The 14,724-nt window shown below is 38.8% G+C and overlaps 2 long non-coding RNA genes across 3 annotated transcripts in view; both read left to right on the top strand.

Moving 5' to 3' along the window:
• The window catches only part of LOC145434638 (uncharacterized), a 183,819-nt gene that overhangs the window by 113,931 nt on the left and 55,164 nt on the right, over window positions 1–14,724 (top strand). The gene's annotated exons all lie outside the window — the stretch shown is intronic.
• On the top strand, window positions 8,883–13,066 carry LOC145445503 (uncharacterized). Of its 2 annotated transcripts, XR_013917057.1 has the most exons (6): window positions 8,883–9,587; window positions 11,031–11,127; window positions 11,199–11,316; window positions 11,500–11,616; window positions 12,851–12,949; window positions 13,020–13,066. It is a non-coding gene; the product is annotated as an uncharacterized LOC145445503 (long non-coding RNA). The 2 variants fall into 2 exon arrangements; XR_013917054.1 differs by lacking the exons at window positions 12,851–12,949; window positions 13,020–13,066 and having other exon boundaries at window positions 11,500–12,220.

Raw genomic sequence — 14,724 nt, 5'->3', positions numbered from 1 at the left:
CATAAACGCAAAACACAATTGAAGGTCATGTAATAAAAAAACATGCATGCATTCACCCACGCTCAGAACAGTTTAACACTGAGCGAGAAAAAAAAACCGACGTAGCCTATGTCAAGATCTAGCACTATGAAATGACAAGGGCAACCACAAATATAGAAATTCATATTGCTCGTATATTCGACTCCCGATCATCGAGAATTGATGCTCGATAATAACAACTTGTTCATGTTTTCTTCCGATTACAATACTTCCGTGGGTGTTATTATATATGTATTCGGTAAAATTTGAGTCCCCGCAGTTTCCACGTTTACTAGATCATATATTTTCCACGAGGGCAGATTGTTCGTGAATGTATAATAATGGTCAGTGACCGAATGTTTGATCATCGGACACTTCATACGTTCAGTTTTTAACTTTTGTACGACAGTCCTCTGGTGTTTATGGGGCCTAATTCACCTTATACTCGAAATTTAGGGTGTTCCGCAGTTTCTAGATATTTTCCACCAGGCCATGTTCAGCGTTTACAAGGCTAAGTTCCCGATGTTTAACAATCAGATAACTCAATAAGCTCAATTTTTAACTATTTTCCGACAGCTCTCGGCCATTTGTGACGCCAGATTCGTCTTATACTCGAAATTTAGGGTGCTCCGCAGTTTCCGCGCTTTCTATATACTTTCCACCAGGTCATGTTCAGCGCTTACAAGGCTAAGTGACCCAATGTTTAACCATCAGATACCTCGTATATTTTCAATTTTCACCTATTACGACAGTTCTCGGCCCTTATTGTGAGGTCAAACTTGTCTTAAACTCGAAATTTAGGGTGTCCCGCGGTTTCTAGATATTTGCCACGAGGCCATATGCTGGGCGTGTATTGTATAATCGTTAGCGAACGAATGTTTGACCCGCAGATACTTGATAAGTTCAATTTTTAACTTTATACGACAGCCCTCTGCCATTTGAGGCATCATTTGCCTTATACTCGAACATTTGTGTCCCGCGGTTTCTAGATGTTTGCCACGAGGCCACGCTGCGCGTGTATAATCGTTAGTGACCGAAATGTGTAACCCTCAGATACTTCATAAGTTCGATTTTTAACTATCACGACAGTTCGCGGCCGATGGTGTGGTGAGGTTAAATCTGCGTTGTTTTCGAAAATTAAGGTGTTCGCAGTTTCCGCGTTTTCTATATATATTCCGCCAGGCTATGTTCAGCGTCTATTAGGGTCAGTGGCCGAAGGCTTAACCCTCAAATACTTCATAAGTTCGATTTATAACTATCACGACAGTTTGCGGTCGTTTGTGAGGTTAAATCTGCCTTATACTCGAAAATTAGGGTGTCCCGCAGCTCCCGCGTTTTCAAGGTATTGTCCGCGAGGCCAGGTGTATTGTTAGTGAACGACTGTCTGACCCTCAGATACCTATTAATTTCAATTTTCAACTATTACGACAGTTCTCTGCTATTTATGAGGCCTAAATCGCCTCACTCTAAAATTGGTGTCCCGCAGTTTCCTCGTTTTAGACTTTAGAGTTCCTTCAATGAGATCTACAAATGTCGATGACCGACTGTCCCGCGTTCCGCCGTTTCCGCTGTTTCCTCGTTTTAGTGCCTACTTTGTGCTCTATAGAGGTCAATGACCGACTGTTCCGCGTTCCGCGTTTTCCTCTGTTTTCAGCGCTTTAGGAATCGAGGTTTCCCGCTTTTTCCGCAGTTTCCGCGTTTTAGGGGCCATTTCCGCGAGTTCCGCGTTTTCCGCAGTTTCCGCGTTCCCTCCTTTTAGGGTTACCCCCGCTCCAACAGTGAAACAGTTTGAAATGGTAAGAGTTCAAATATATAGAATGATATAGAATGATGCGTAAATAGACTTAACCACCGTATACACTTCTTGTGAGCGTAATTTAGCTTCTCCTTTTTCGTTGATAGTTTGTGTTCAATATCGATATACGGTAGAACACTCATTGTTTGTTACGCCTCGTTATTTCTTGCAATGCAGATACGCCATACTGTGAAGTGTGAACACGCTGCAGTATGATTGAAACGCCATAAACACCTATTTGCTGATTCATTCCAATAGCAATGTTTTGCTGGTCGGTAGACTGAATGTTCCTCAAGATAGTGATAAAAATATCTCATGTATTTGCACGGTCATACCATAGTAATTTATGTAATAAGGCATTTATATATTGCTTGATCACTGGCTAACTCTATATGGATTGTACTAGTTTGGTTGCGCCTGAGACTGATTGCCGCCATTGTGGATTATTCCCAATTAACAACTCTTGCTGAAAGTATTCTGCTGACTTTTCCTTCAAAAACCTGATAAAATGAGTACATTTGCTGAAAAGTATGTCCCATATACAACCTATATGAGTAATTGATTATGAACAAGTGCAAGTTATACTTTGATAGGATACCATGATTGATTATTATGTAGTTAATTATTAATGACTATGCCCCTTTGTAGTACATGATACGCTCTTGCCGTGGCCAAATTCACCCTGTATATATAGCCGCACCCCAGACTGGAATCGGTGGTTGTTTTCGACAACATGTTGTGCGTGACAGACACATTTCTCGCGTGATTGAAAAATTTCATTCGCGTGGCGGAAATATTTTTCGCTCTGATTCGATACTGAATTACTTTTGAACGACAATATGTGCTGAAATAGACCTGGTATACACCGGACTAAAGTTACACCGTATATTCGCTGTTGCGCAAATGCCACGGTTGCTTGCGTTCATTGTAAAGCGCAAGCGCCTTATTCTGCATCTGGACTATGATATCGCTTTGTAACGTCAGCATAATCCATTAATCGGCGTGATCAGATATATAATGCTCGCGTGACAACTGATGTTAATATAAAAGCATATTGTCTAAACGTGATAGAAGGCATTATTTAAGATTATGCTGACTCCCTCTTCAAGTTGAGGAAATGCATGTGCCGCAATCAAACCCTCAACTCAGAGCCGCAGTTTGGCCTTTATCGCCCAGCGAATCTCGGCTATCAAAATGAATTATCGAATTACCATTAATGACGTAATCGTATTCTGGGTGATTCACAGTAGCCAATATTCTCGCCAACAGTAACCTGATAACTGATTAGTGTGTAAATGTACTATAGGCAGCATGCTTGCACCCGCATCGGTTTGTTTCGCGTACTGTCAGATGACTTGAATACAACCATTCTGATTTTTTACCTAGATATCAGCAATGTCCGCCGTTGGTGATGACCACGTCAAGCAGACTGCACGAAGAATGCATTATAAAGTGTGTAGAGTACCGTCAACATAATGAAGTACTTAAATACATCATGGGCTTCAACTTGACAAAAAAGAGCACGGAACAAGTGGTGCCTGTATAATATCATTTTCCGTAAGTTGAATGGTAGGCCTACCTATCATATGCGAAAATCAATGTTCAAAATCAGAATCTATTCTCAGGCACCGGATGCGAAATCCATTCATCAACAATGCGAAGTGTGGCGCCAGGCCCAGGCAAGAAAGTTGGAGAGCAAACGATGGTAAAATAAATAGCTTCGATACAATTTGCAAAAACCGAAGGTGGTTAAATAATTTAGTGTTGGTACTCAATCAGTCGTAGCATCATATCATACATTTCTGATCAAGTTCAAGTAGCAGTAGTGAGCGATTGCTCAGGGGGAAATAGAAAATTAAGAAAATTGCACGAGCATCAAGAAGTGGATTAGCCTGAATTGTGGAATTCTTTAGAGTGTAATCGTAAGTGGCCATTTCCGAATATAGGTATAGTCAAGGTGATAGTAATATCCCAAATTTCTGTTAAAACTACAAGCGGAAATAAAAAATTGCGTTGATAAGTCATCAAGAAATTTTGAGAAGGAAATTTGGTCAAGGTTTTACCATCATCTTGCCACGAAATCGTGACTATTTCTGAATATAGGCAGTCAACGTATATCCATGTTGACTAGCGCGTATCTTTATGTTGAAGATGATCAGCATTGGAACCCAAGCAAAGCATCAAATTTCTAATCGAGTGTATGTAGAGATCTATAAGGCATGTAAAAGCTGCTTCCAGTACAAGCAGAAAATTGAGTTAGAAAGAAATCTTGTAATTTGTTTCATAGAGTAGATTTGATCTCGGTCAGGAGTAGCCAACCCGTGGCTCGCGAGAAGGTTTTCAATGGCCCGCGAGTTAATTATCGAAATAAATTGCAACATCAAAAAATAAATTAGGCAGGAATTTACTGTGAGCTTGCAAGACCAACGAAAATTTGATTGTCCTGAGTAGTGTAATAATCCGTTTTTGGTACGCACCAATCAGAGAACGCCACGTCATCCTAATTGCCACGCCTATATGCCGCCCATTGTCACGCCTACAGGATGCCCATTGCCACGTCACCTGCCACTGCCACATCGTGTGTATTTATGAGCAAATTTCATTGTTTTGTGAATTTCAATACCGGTTTTCCATGTATATTTAGCAATATGTATTGAATAACTTGAAATGTATCATCACTAATTAATTAATATAAAATGCGATTTTAAGCGCTGCGACTTGAAAATATTAATATAATAACTTACTTTTTTGGATATAAATAACATTCAGATTACACATAAATTTCGAAAACTATGATGTCAATAGAATACTATATTTGCCAGATATTCACAGATAACACTCATCAACGTTGAACTAGGCGCGGGGTTCTATGATGATATATCAAAATTCTACACATCGTCACTAATTTATTAATTCATATAAAATGCGATTTTGAGCGCAGACAGATCGCGGTTTCGATTGCCGAGGTCTCCGCATTTCATGACCTAATATGAACGCACACTACAACTGAATTCATTCCAATACCTGCAAATTTACTTTGCATGTCGAGTATAAGGATAATTTAATCAGCGCTAAACGCCAACGGACTAGCCGTAGGCGCACAATTCTCGGCGTTACAATTAAACAAACTTTTCGCGGCAGGTACGCGATTCCTAACGGTTTCTACAGTTTCCACATTTTACGACTTATTTTCTTTGGACGCATACAAGCGATTCCCAAGGTCGAGGCTATGGAAACAAATCAAGCATGAGTACGTAAATCTTAAGCTTAGATCTACGAGATTCTTGTATGCAACTAACATTATAGACAACCATTCGACAATATTCAACCAGCAATAATGCTTTCGATAAAGTGCATCATGTACAGCGACACGCCGATCAATTCAAATTCAACAATGGGATCCCCCGCACAATTATGAAGCCCGATTTGCGTTGAATATTAACGATACCAACAAATCGGAAGATCTCTTTTCCCTCTACATCTATGATAGAGGTACCATTCCATTGACCACGAATAACTTGAGATTCTGTGGGATCGAAATCGCAATCAAATAATATGAGAGTATCTTTTCCAGCTTTCAGAACTTGGACAATCGTGTCAGGACTATATCGCAACACCGCAGTATGTGTGCGTACAAAACGATACACAGTTATTTTTAGCGCCATCCGTACGACTTATGTTCAACTTGCAGTGCAACTGATGATTTAAAGACGGTAATATCTTTTTCGAGTGTGACAATGGCACTCGTAAAGGTTATACAAACATTACCTTAAACTACTATTTACTTCATTGCAGAATTGATCGAAGTTACGATTGCAGCTGAAAAGAGTAAAGAGGTGGAAGCTAGTGATGATGACCTAACAATTACTGCTTGGGGCTGTCTATCCTTATTAAGGTACTTGGTAAGAACGTGGTAAAGCCATTAAACAGCAATTTTACACTCGCGGTTTTATTGTTATATATTAAAATTATACGTACATTTCGCGCGATCAACTACGCATGATTTTATGTGAATTTCACCGATAGTGTCCGAGTTCTATGTGACATAAGTACAATTTCAGCATCGGTATTTGCAATAAAGCCTAAAAATTAGAGTTGCACCTTTTCGCGATTTATGCAGCTATTCGCGCAGATTTGCCGCATTTGCTATATCTGAAGTAGAATTTCAGCGTCGTTATTCACTATAAGCCGAGAAATGCACCTTCGCGCAATTTATATAGACAGACGCATTAACTTTGCTGCATCTGAAGTAGAATTTCAGCGTCGTTATTTGTTATAAGCCGAGAAATGTAAATTCCCGCAATTTTTACAGGCTCACACACTTTGCTGCGTCTGAAGTAGAATTTCAGCGTCGTTGTTTGCTATCAGCCGGGAAATTAGAGTCGCTGCTTCGCGCAATTTTTACAGGCAGTCTCACACACTTTGCTGCATCTGAGCTTCATACTAATACATGCATAATTTTTGCATGACTAGAACACGGGTAATTAAATCATCAATAAACGCCGGAGGCGAGTCATTTAAACCTTGTTGCTAGATAATACCGCTTTCGGCTACAACAAAGTTGCCCTGCAACAAAAAAATAGAAGCCCTAATGATCATGCAGAGAGTTCAAAAATGCTCCACAATTCTTGACATATAATATACTGAGCATATAATAAGCTGACAAAACCTATACTTGAGTACTCCGAAATGTACAAGTACTTTACCTTCACACGACGTTTTTGTAAAATGAATACTAATTTTAATGAAAAAAGTAAAAATTATGTACTCAAGTAGGTTGTTGTCTACACGCACCAACTACTCAAGTGTTTATGACACAGGAATGATTCATTAAGTATAGCGCAAGCAGGCCAAACCTATACTTGAGTACTCCAAAATGTACAAGTACTTCGCTATGTACTCCACGTAAAAAGTGACTAGATTTTAGACTACTTTATTGATTTTTGAAGTTGCGCAAATACCATAAACTTTGCTTGCTTTCAGAGCTGGCAACTAAATGCAACACGGAATTTACGCAAAAGTCTCTATTCTGAAAATTTTATCCAGGTAATAGTATAAAAACTTATACTTGAGCACTACGAAATGTACAAGTACTTTACCTTTACACGACGTTTTTGTAAAATGAATACTAATTTTATTGAAAAAATAAAAAAATAAAAAAGAGCGAAAAATTACATTTTATCCCGGAACGCAACAAGAAAAATCGTATGAATTTGTAAACTACTTATTCATGACATAATAATAATTCTACTTGTATACTATTTCATATTTTGTAACATTTTTAGTAGTACAAAATTCGGAATATAAACTAATCGAAAAATTCGGTAACCAATTTCGCATAGGCTATGCATACAAATAAGGAAAGTTACATCATCGCGTGTAAACTAATTGCATTATGTAGCTTGTAATTCATGCAAGTTTCGAAACTTCTACACTGACTCTTTTAAAGTAGATAGAATCGAAAAAACTAATCGAAAATATTTACGAAGTTTGGATGCGGCATATTTGGGCTTTTAAAAATTATTCATACTCATGATTCGAAATACTTTTAACTAACTTATGTTTTCGACATAAGATAAGCGTGAAGTGTACAAATTTCGATGTTGCGCAAATACCACAAACTTTGCTTGCTTTCAGAGCCGGCACTAAATGCAAGACACACTTTACGCAAAACTTGCTATTCCCGCGCGCTCCTAAACCTAAACTTTTCCTAACCCTAACACCTAATACTAAGACGCGCGGGAATGTTTTTATGCTTATACAACTCAACGAATACCCATCGGCCTGCTTACTACATTTTAAAGATTCTCTCCACTATTGTGTATACAAGAATATACTTCTCTTAGTATGCAATTTCTCGTGAATTCCGAAGCACATTGACGTGTTAACTTCTGTATTAGGTGATAATATAATTTGAATGTCTGATAATGTTACTTGTCAAGGTGATACAAACGTAAGCTCAAACTACTTTAAAATTTAAAGTCTTACCAAATTTTATCTAAAACTGAAACTGTCAAGTAACGATAAAGTAGCCTAAAACCTAGCCACTTTTTACGTGGAAGGAGTACATAGCGAAGTACTTGTACATTTTGGAGTACTCAAGTTCAGGTTTGGCCTGCTTGCGCTATACTTAATGAATCATTCCTGCGCCATAAACACTTGAGCAGTTGGTACGTGTAGACAAAAACCTACTTGAGTACTTTAAAGAAGTACATATACTTCTCTGCTCAACATCTCTGAACGGTAGAAGTGGAGATATAGTCTACAAACATATTATGTTAGTTACTTACTTTGTAATCGCTATTGCATAAGTAAAAAGTTAGTATTCAGGGGTCTATTTTTAGTTTAATACTGAAACAGTCTTGAAGTAGAAACGATCCTATATCACCAACATTCCAGTATTTTCTGTATGTAGGGAAAACCTACACTGTAAATTCGAGACAACACAACCGCCCTATTTTCCGTTGGTGGCAACGGCCAATGGTGTAAACAACGCCGCGATCGAGAGAAATTTGATGTCTTCCCTTTTTTCGCGTTCACTTTTTCTCAATACTGACAACGTCATCACCTGTCGCACACATCCATGTGGTTCTTTTGCGATACGACGTCATGACAGGTGGAGTATGCGGCTGTGAGGTGTGCGTCGATTTGAGGACTTTCTTAGCCATTACCGGTATCGCATCTCACCATATCGATAAATTGGAAGGTAAAAGCTAAAGTATTCGCCTTCCTTAGTATCCTTAGTATACATCATGGTACGCTACAATATTAGTGCCATCAGGGCTTAGTTAGGCCGGTGTAGTGACATTTTGAAAGTTTGAGGAAATTTACAACATGGTCCTGGTCAGGCATTGCACCATTTGCTTGCTTAATTATGAAGCACTGAAGGCTCGAAGGAGATGTGGTATAGGTGGTTGATGTCGTTTTAAGGGCCTGGCCAACTTATAGACATTTAATGGTTTTTACATGACCATCACCTATTCGTGTTCCCCGTGAACATGCCGTGTACACGAAGTGTTGATTGGCAAACAACATATCCTATGGAGAATCTATTTCTGCAAAGTCTGTGTAGTCTACACGATAATTCAGTCGACAGTGATGATTTTATTCCTATGCTCTGATAACTCTCTCTGCTAGAAGAGTTTATATCCACTTGTAAATTCTATGTTATTCGTGGTTTGATCCATTGTAAACATTGATACGAGCTCACTTGATCACCACGAATCAGTGTTCCCTATGAACATGTTATGTGCAAATTGTTGCGCAAAATATTAATTATTTAATCCTCATAATTGTTGCTTCGCCTTACCTGTGTACATCATGATGTATAGTTGGCAGTGATGATGTATTCATGTACTTTCTTGGATTCAATGAATCAACAATGTAGTTGATTCGATTTATTCATGTGCTTTGATATCTCTCCTGATTGGCCGCGTGAAACCTTTCCACACTGCTTTATTATTCAGTGCATCATGGGTGGGGTTGAAAGGTTTTACCAAATGTAATCATGAATATTAATTTGACAGATATATGCTATTAATGAAGAAATAATGCTTCGTCGATAATAAGTTCATCAAATAATGTCCCGTCTACAATCCTGTTGGCTGTGCTAATTTTTTGATAGCCCGAATAAGCTTTGAAAACACTTGCAGAAGTGCCACAAGAATCGCCACCTGTACGGACAATCGGACATCGACGTTCTAAGATAATGCAAAAAGACAATCCTCTGTCGGGAATACTTGATCGGTTTCCTTCCTTGACTGATATCAAACTGGTGAGTGTGGGTATTACATCATGGAACCATTTTATAATCACTTTATAGTTCATCGTACTCGTGTGGTAGACGGTAAGGCAAGGCAGACTTGGACAACAAGAAAATGTTCAGCTTTTTCAAATTAGATTACAAGTCTAGCTGCACATTTTTCCGGAATCAGACAAATTAGAAATACGGTTGTACTACATTTTCCCAAATTATATTCCAATTGTGGCTAAAGGTATTTTTTAAATTAAATTATAAATAGATTTACTGAATTTTTGAAAACCGGACATTCAATCAAGTTGAGTTCATATCAGATCAGAGTTCAATCTCATAAGGATGGGAATAGAAAATGTTTGTTCAGCAAGATTGCCTTGGTCCGTACTATACAGTTCTTCTGTAGCTTTTTCCGGAACACCATGAATAAGATTGAAACTAGAACAATTGCACACTCATTCATGGATTTTAGTCTTTTATGCAGGGTTGTAACCAAGTCACAAGGCTCCGAGTCACAAGTCAATCTCACTTTTATAGATTGACTTGAGTCAAGTCGAGTCATTTTCAATTCACCATCGAGTCAAGTCGAAGTCAGCGAGCAGATGATAGAGTCCGAGCCATGGTAATATGACTCGAGTCCTAGTCCAAGTCATTGTATTGACTGCTCAGTTTGCAGTTAAAGTCTTGTTAATCCACTTTTTATAGCTCTGCTTGGCGATATCGAATGGTTCGCATTTATAATAAACTGATTTTCCTCACTTTTAGCAGTTTCTGGTCACATTTATAATACTGATACCAATAGACGTAATCCCAATAGTGTGGTTACTTATTATTCCTCGAAAGTACAATGAAGTGTAGACCTGAGTCTCGAGTCATTTGACTTGGTTCGAGTTGTGCGCAATGACCCGACTCCAAGTCGAGTCAATATACAGATTGACTCGAGTCGAGTCATTTCCGTATTTTGAGAAAATGACTCGGGTCAAGTCGCGTCATCAGAAAATCGTGACTCGAGTCATTACAACCCTGCTTTTATGTGAGCACAAAATATCCCTAACATTCTCAGCGTCACATTTTTCTATGCCTCAACATTTGTTGCGTAAAAGATTGTGGCAGCCTTAGATACGGCCTACCATATCTGCTTACATATTTGATAGTAATATGGGAAACTACAACATTAATTCCACTATAGTTATAACTTCACGACTACTCGCGATTTCGGTCTGTCGAGTTAAGACGTCATGACGACATGGTTAGTCCATAACTCACTGTAAATATACCATGGAAAGTTCAACGTGGGTATTTGGTGTCAAGATAGTTCATTATAACTATGCACTAAAATGCAGCCGTGGGCTACATAGGAAATCGAAACGAGGTCGTGAATAACAAAAAAGGATGGCCGGTCCTGGCCTAATGTTATCCGCCATTTCTATGAGTGTTTTGTGATGATTTTACTGTTCACCTCAGATCAGAGAACAGTTCAAGAACATAATCGCGCCAACAACCATTGAAGACATGAAAAGCCGTTATCAAAATATGATAGTTATTGGATGTAATATTCCAGGTAAATTTGGACGTGCATATTGAGTGTGCTTTGGCATTAGTAATAAGTATTTTATCATTTCATTTCATCAGTCCACTGAAAGGTGACAAGGATGAACTCTCCAAGCTGCTGTAACTACAAATCGGAACTCGCAGACGCCAGAATTAACTGCCGACAAAAATCGGTTTGACTGCTTTGCCAGTCCAACAGGTACATAACAAATACATAATTGCTTCTTCCATTAATATGTAATTGGAATATGTTTAGGTAGGAAAGGCTAACCTGTAAATAGATGTATTTCATGGATATCCTAACATGACTTTGAATTTTTTCGAAGCGGTTACTAAAATTCGTTTGTAAGCACATGCTTCACCAGTATGTCTTGTGTTTCAGGCTCACGACATAGAGACCAAGAGTCAGAAGCATTATCCCCGCATCTAGTTGTCGCAAGACATCAGGATGGGTCAATTCAAGGCTGGATCATAGCTGTTGGGAAATCCGTCCCGTGAGGTAACGGCGGTGCAATGGTGTTCGATATTCTATTCGATATGACGGCATGTTATTATGCCTGGGATGTGTCATACCCGAAGGAATTTCAATTCATGGCATTTATTCAGAGGGTTGTTGTCGGCGATAAAAATACCCAATATATCTCAAAAAAATTTAATAATTTTTTTAGGAAATTTGAACATGTATTGTAAGGGCATAATAGGCCTCTTTCTTTGACTTGTGGTTATTATTGTGCAAGTTGTTAAACAGTACCTCATCCTTTGCTTGTATCTCGGCTCACGGTCTTGTTTATTTTGCAGTATTTCGTTAGTATACACATCCCATTAGCTTCGTTGACACTGGACATAGCATGCGACTTGATAGTGCATGACACATATGGGTTTAATTTATTGTCAGTGAAAAATTGAATAATTTCTTCAACAACAATTTTGAGCACATACTGTAAGGTCCTGATAGGCCCACTAATTTGACTTGGTTATTGCTGTGCAAGTTGTTGAACAGTAGTTCATACTCTACTTTTATCTTGGGACACTGTCTTGCTTTCTTTTGCAATATTTCGTTTATATATTTCAGTCCAGTAGATCCGTGGGCATGAGCGTGTGACTGGATAGCTTGGTACTCTTCAGCATTCTTGTTGAATCCACTTTTTTAAACTCTGGTTGGTGACATCGAATGATTCGCATTCATGTTATACCAATTTTCCTCACTTTAGCAGTTTCTGGTCACATTTTCAAGTACCAGTACCAATAGACGAAATATCAATAGTGTGGTCACTTTACTATTCTTCGAAATTACAATGAAATGTTGGTCTTGGCCGCCTGAGTCTCGAGTCATATGGCTTGGTACGAGTCATGCGCAATGACTCGAGTCCAAGTCGAGTCGATATACATAGATTGATTTGAGTCGAGTCATTTCCGTGTTTTGAGAAAATGACTCGAGTCATCAGAAAATCCTGAATCGAGTCATTAGAACCCTGGCGATTCGGGTGCGTTGAGTAAGATGACATGAATAGAGAGATTAGTCCATAGCCCACTGAAAATAGACCATGGACATTTTAACAGGGGTATTTGGCGCCTAGTTAGTTCCTTGCAACTATGCACTGGAATGCGGCCGTAGGATACATAGATAATCAAAATGCTGACGTGAATAGCATTGACGTGAATAGCAAAAAGGCCCACTTATTTTATCAGCCACCTCTATCTGTGTTTCGTGTCGGTATTACTTTTTGTCTCAGGTCAGAGAAGATTTCAAGAGCATAATTGCGCCAACAATCATTGACGACATGAGAAGCAATAATCAACAAATATTGAATATATTGGATAAGATTTTTCAGGTAAATTGGAACCTAAAATTCATCTTGATTCAGCATTAGTAGTAACCGTTATATCATTCAATTTTATCAGTCCAGTGGAGGTGACAGGGATGAGCTGACCAAACTGCTGGAATTACAGGACTTCGTAACTTTCGGATGCCTAAATTAACTGCAGACAAAAGAGGGGGTTAACTGCGCTGGTGGTTCAACAGGTGCATAATGAATACCGAATTGCTACTTCAATTAATATATGACGAGAAAACATTACTGTATAGCAGTGGTTCTCAACCTTTTTTAGACACGCCCCCCTATTTGATAGTGACAAATTTCGCCCCCCCCCCTTATCGTCATATCACAAAATCCAACTGGGATGCTAGCAACCCCAACAGATTGTTTGGTGGTATGGACGATTATGAAGGTTGATGAGAGAATAAATATATATGATATTGGGCCTATATGTAGAGAAACACGCGTGCATTGTAGGTCAATCGTGCGTAGCGCGAAAAATTTTCTCAGGTGACCGCTTCTTCGCGCCCCCCAGGTTGAGAACCCCTGCTGTATAGGATGGGAAAGCATAACGGAATAGAAAGAAACCTATTAATGGGTCTATTTCATGGATGTCCTTACCTGATGATTTCAGATTTTTTTCAAAGCGATTTCCAAAATTCGCATGTAGGTGTACACTTGAACATGAACATTTGTCTGTGTTTCAGGCCCTCGACATAGAGACCAAGAGTCAGAAGCATGATACTTCACATTTAGTCGTCGCAAGACATCAGGATGGTTCGATCCAAGGCTGGATTCTAGCTGTCGGGGAATTGATTCCTTGCGGTGATAAAGACGCAACGGTTTTAGATGTTTTAATTGATATGATGGCATGTTATTATGCCTGGGATGTGTCGTGCCCCAAGGAATTTCAAATCCTGGCATTTGTTATGAGGCTTGTTGTTGGCGACAAAAACACCCAATTTATCTCCGAAAAATTGAGTAATTTCTTTAGGAAATTTGAACACATGCAGTAAGGGCATAATAAGCCCCTTTCTTTGGTTGGTTAGTACTGTCCAAGATTTTTACAGTAGTTCATACTGAACTTTTATCTTGTCACACTGTCTTGTTTTATTTTGCAGTATTTCGCTAATGTAATACATCATTCCAGTAGATCAGTGGAGATATAAGCATGTCCCGTGATATCCTTTGACACTTTAGCATTTGGGTTGAATTCTGCCCTATGCTGGGTAATCGTTACATTTAGGGGTAGATAAGGGTCAGTGTGATTATATGTAATGGTTAATTTAAGGGTTGGGTTAAGTTCGGGGGTTATGAAGTCATATGCGGCAGTTCTTTATGCTTAGTTACCACATGCTCTAAAATGGCTTCAATCTAATTATTTCATGCTGTGCCACAATTCTTTATTTGTACTAGCAACAGTACTGTTTCATTGTGCATAACTTGCATTTAGCATTGCTTAATGCTTATTACTGTCGTTGATTTTGTGCATAACTTCCATTTAGCATTGCTTAATGCTTATTACTGTCGTTGATTTTTAATATGATGGTTTCATTGCAAACTATGGAATGATTTTTATGCTGCGTTACAAGCGGCGGGGTGTGTGCCTAGTATGCCAGAACATTTAGTAATTCATTTTAATCACTGCGGGGAGAGGTCGTGCACGCCAGATTGTTTAGTAATCTATTTGAACAGCTACAGAGGGTGATTTAGGCCTGATTATTGGGGTTCATGCACGACGTAGAAACTCCTATATGAGACAACACATCTTTTGACACCGGGTATATGGC

Source organism: Botryllus schlosseri, chromosome 1 (assembly GCF_051294905.1).
Source record: "Botryllus schlosseri isolate E-star chromosome 1, Bs_hap1, whole genome shotgun sequence".
NCBI lineage: Eukaryota > Metazoa > Chordata > Ascidiacea > Stolidobranchia > Styelidae > Botryllus > Botryllus schlosseri.
This window is presented reverse-complemented; position numbering and strand designations above follow the sequence as displayed.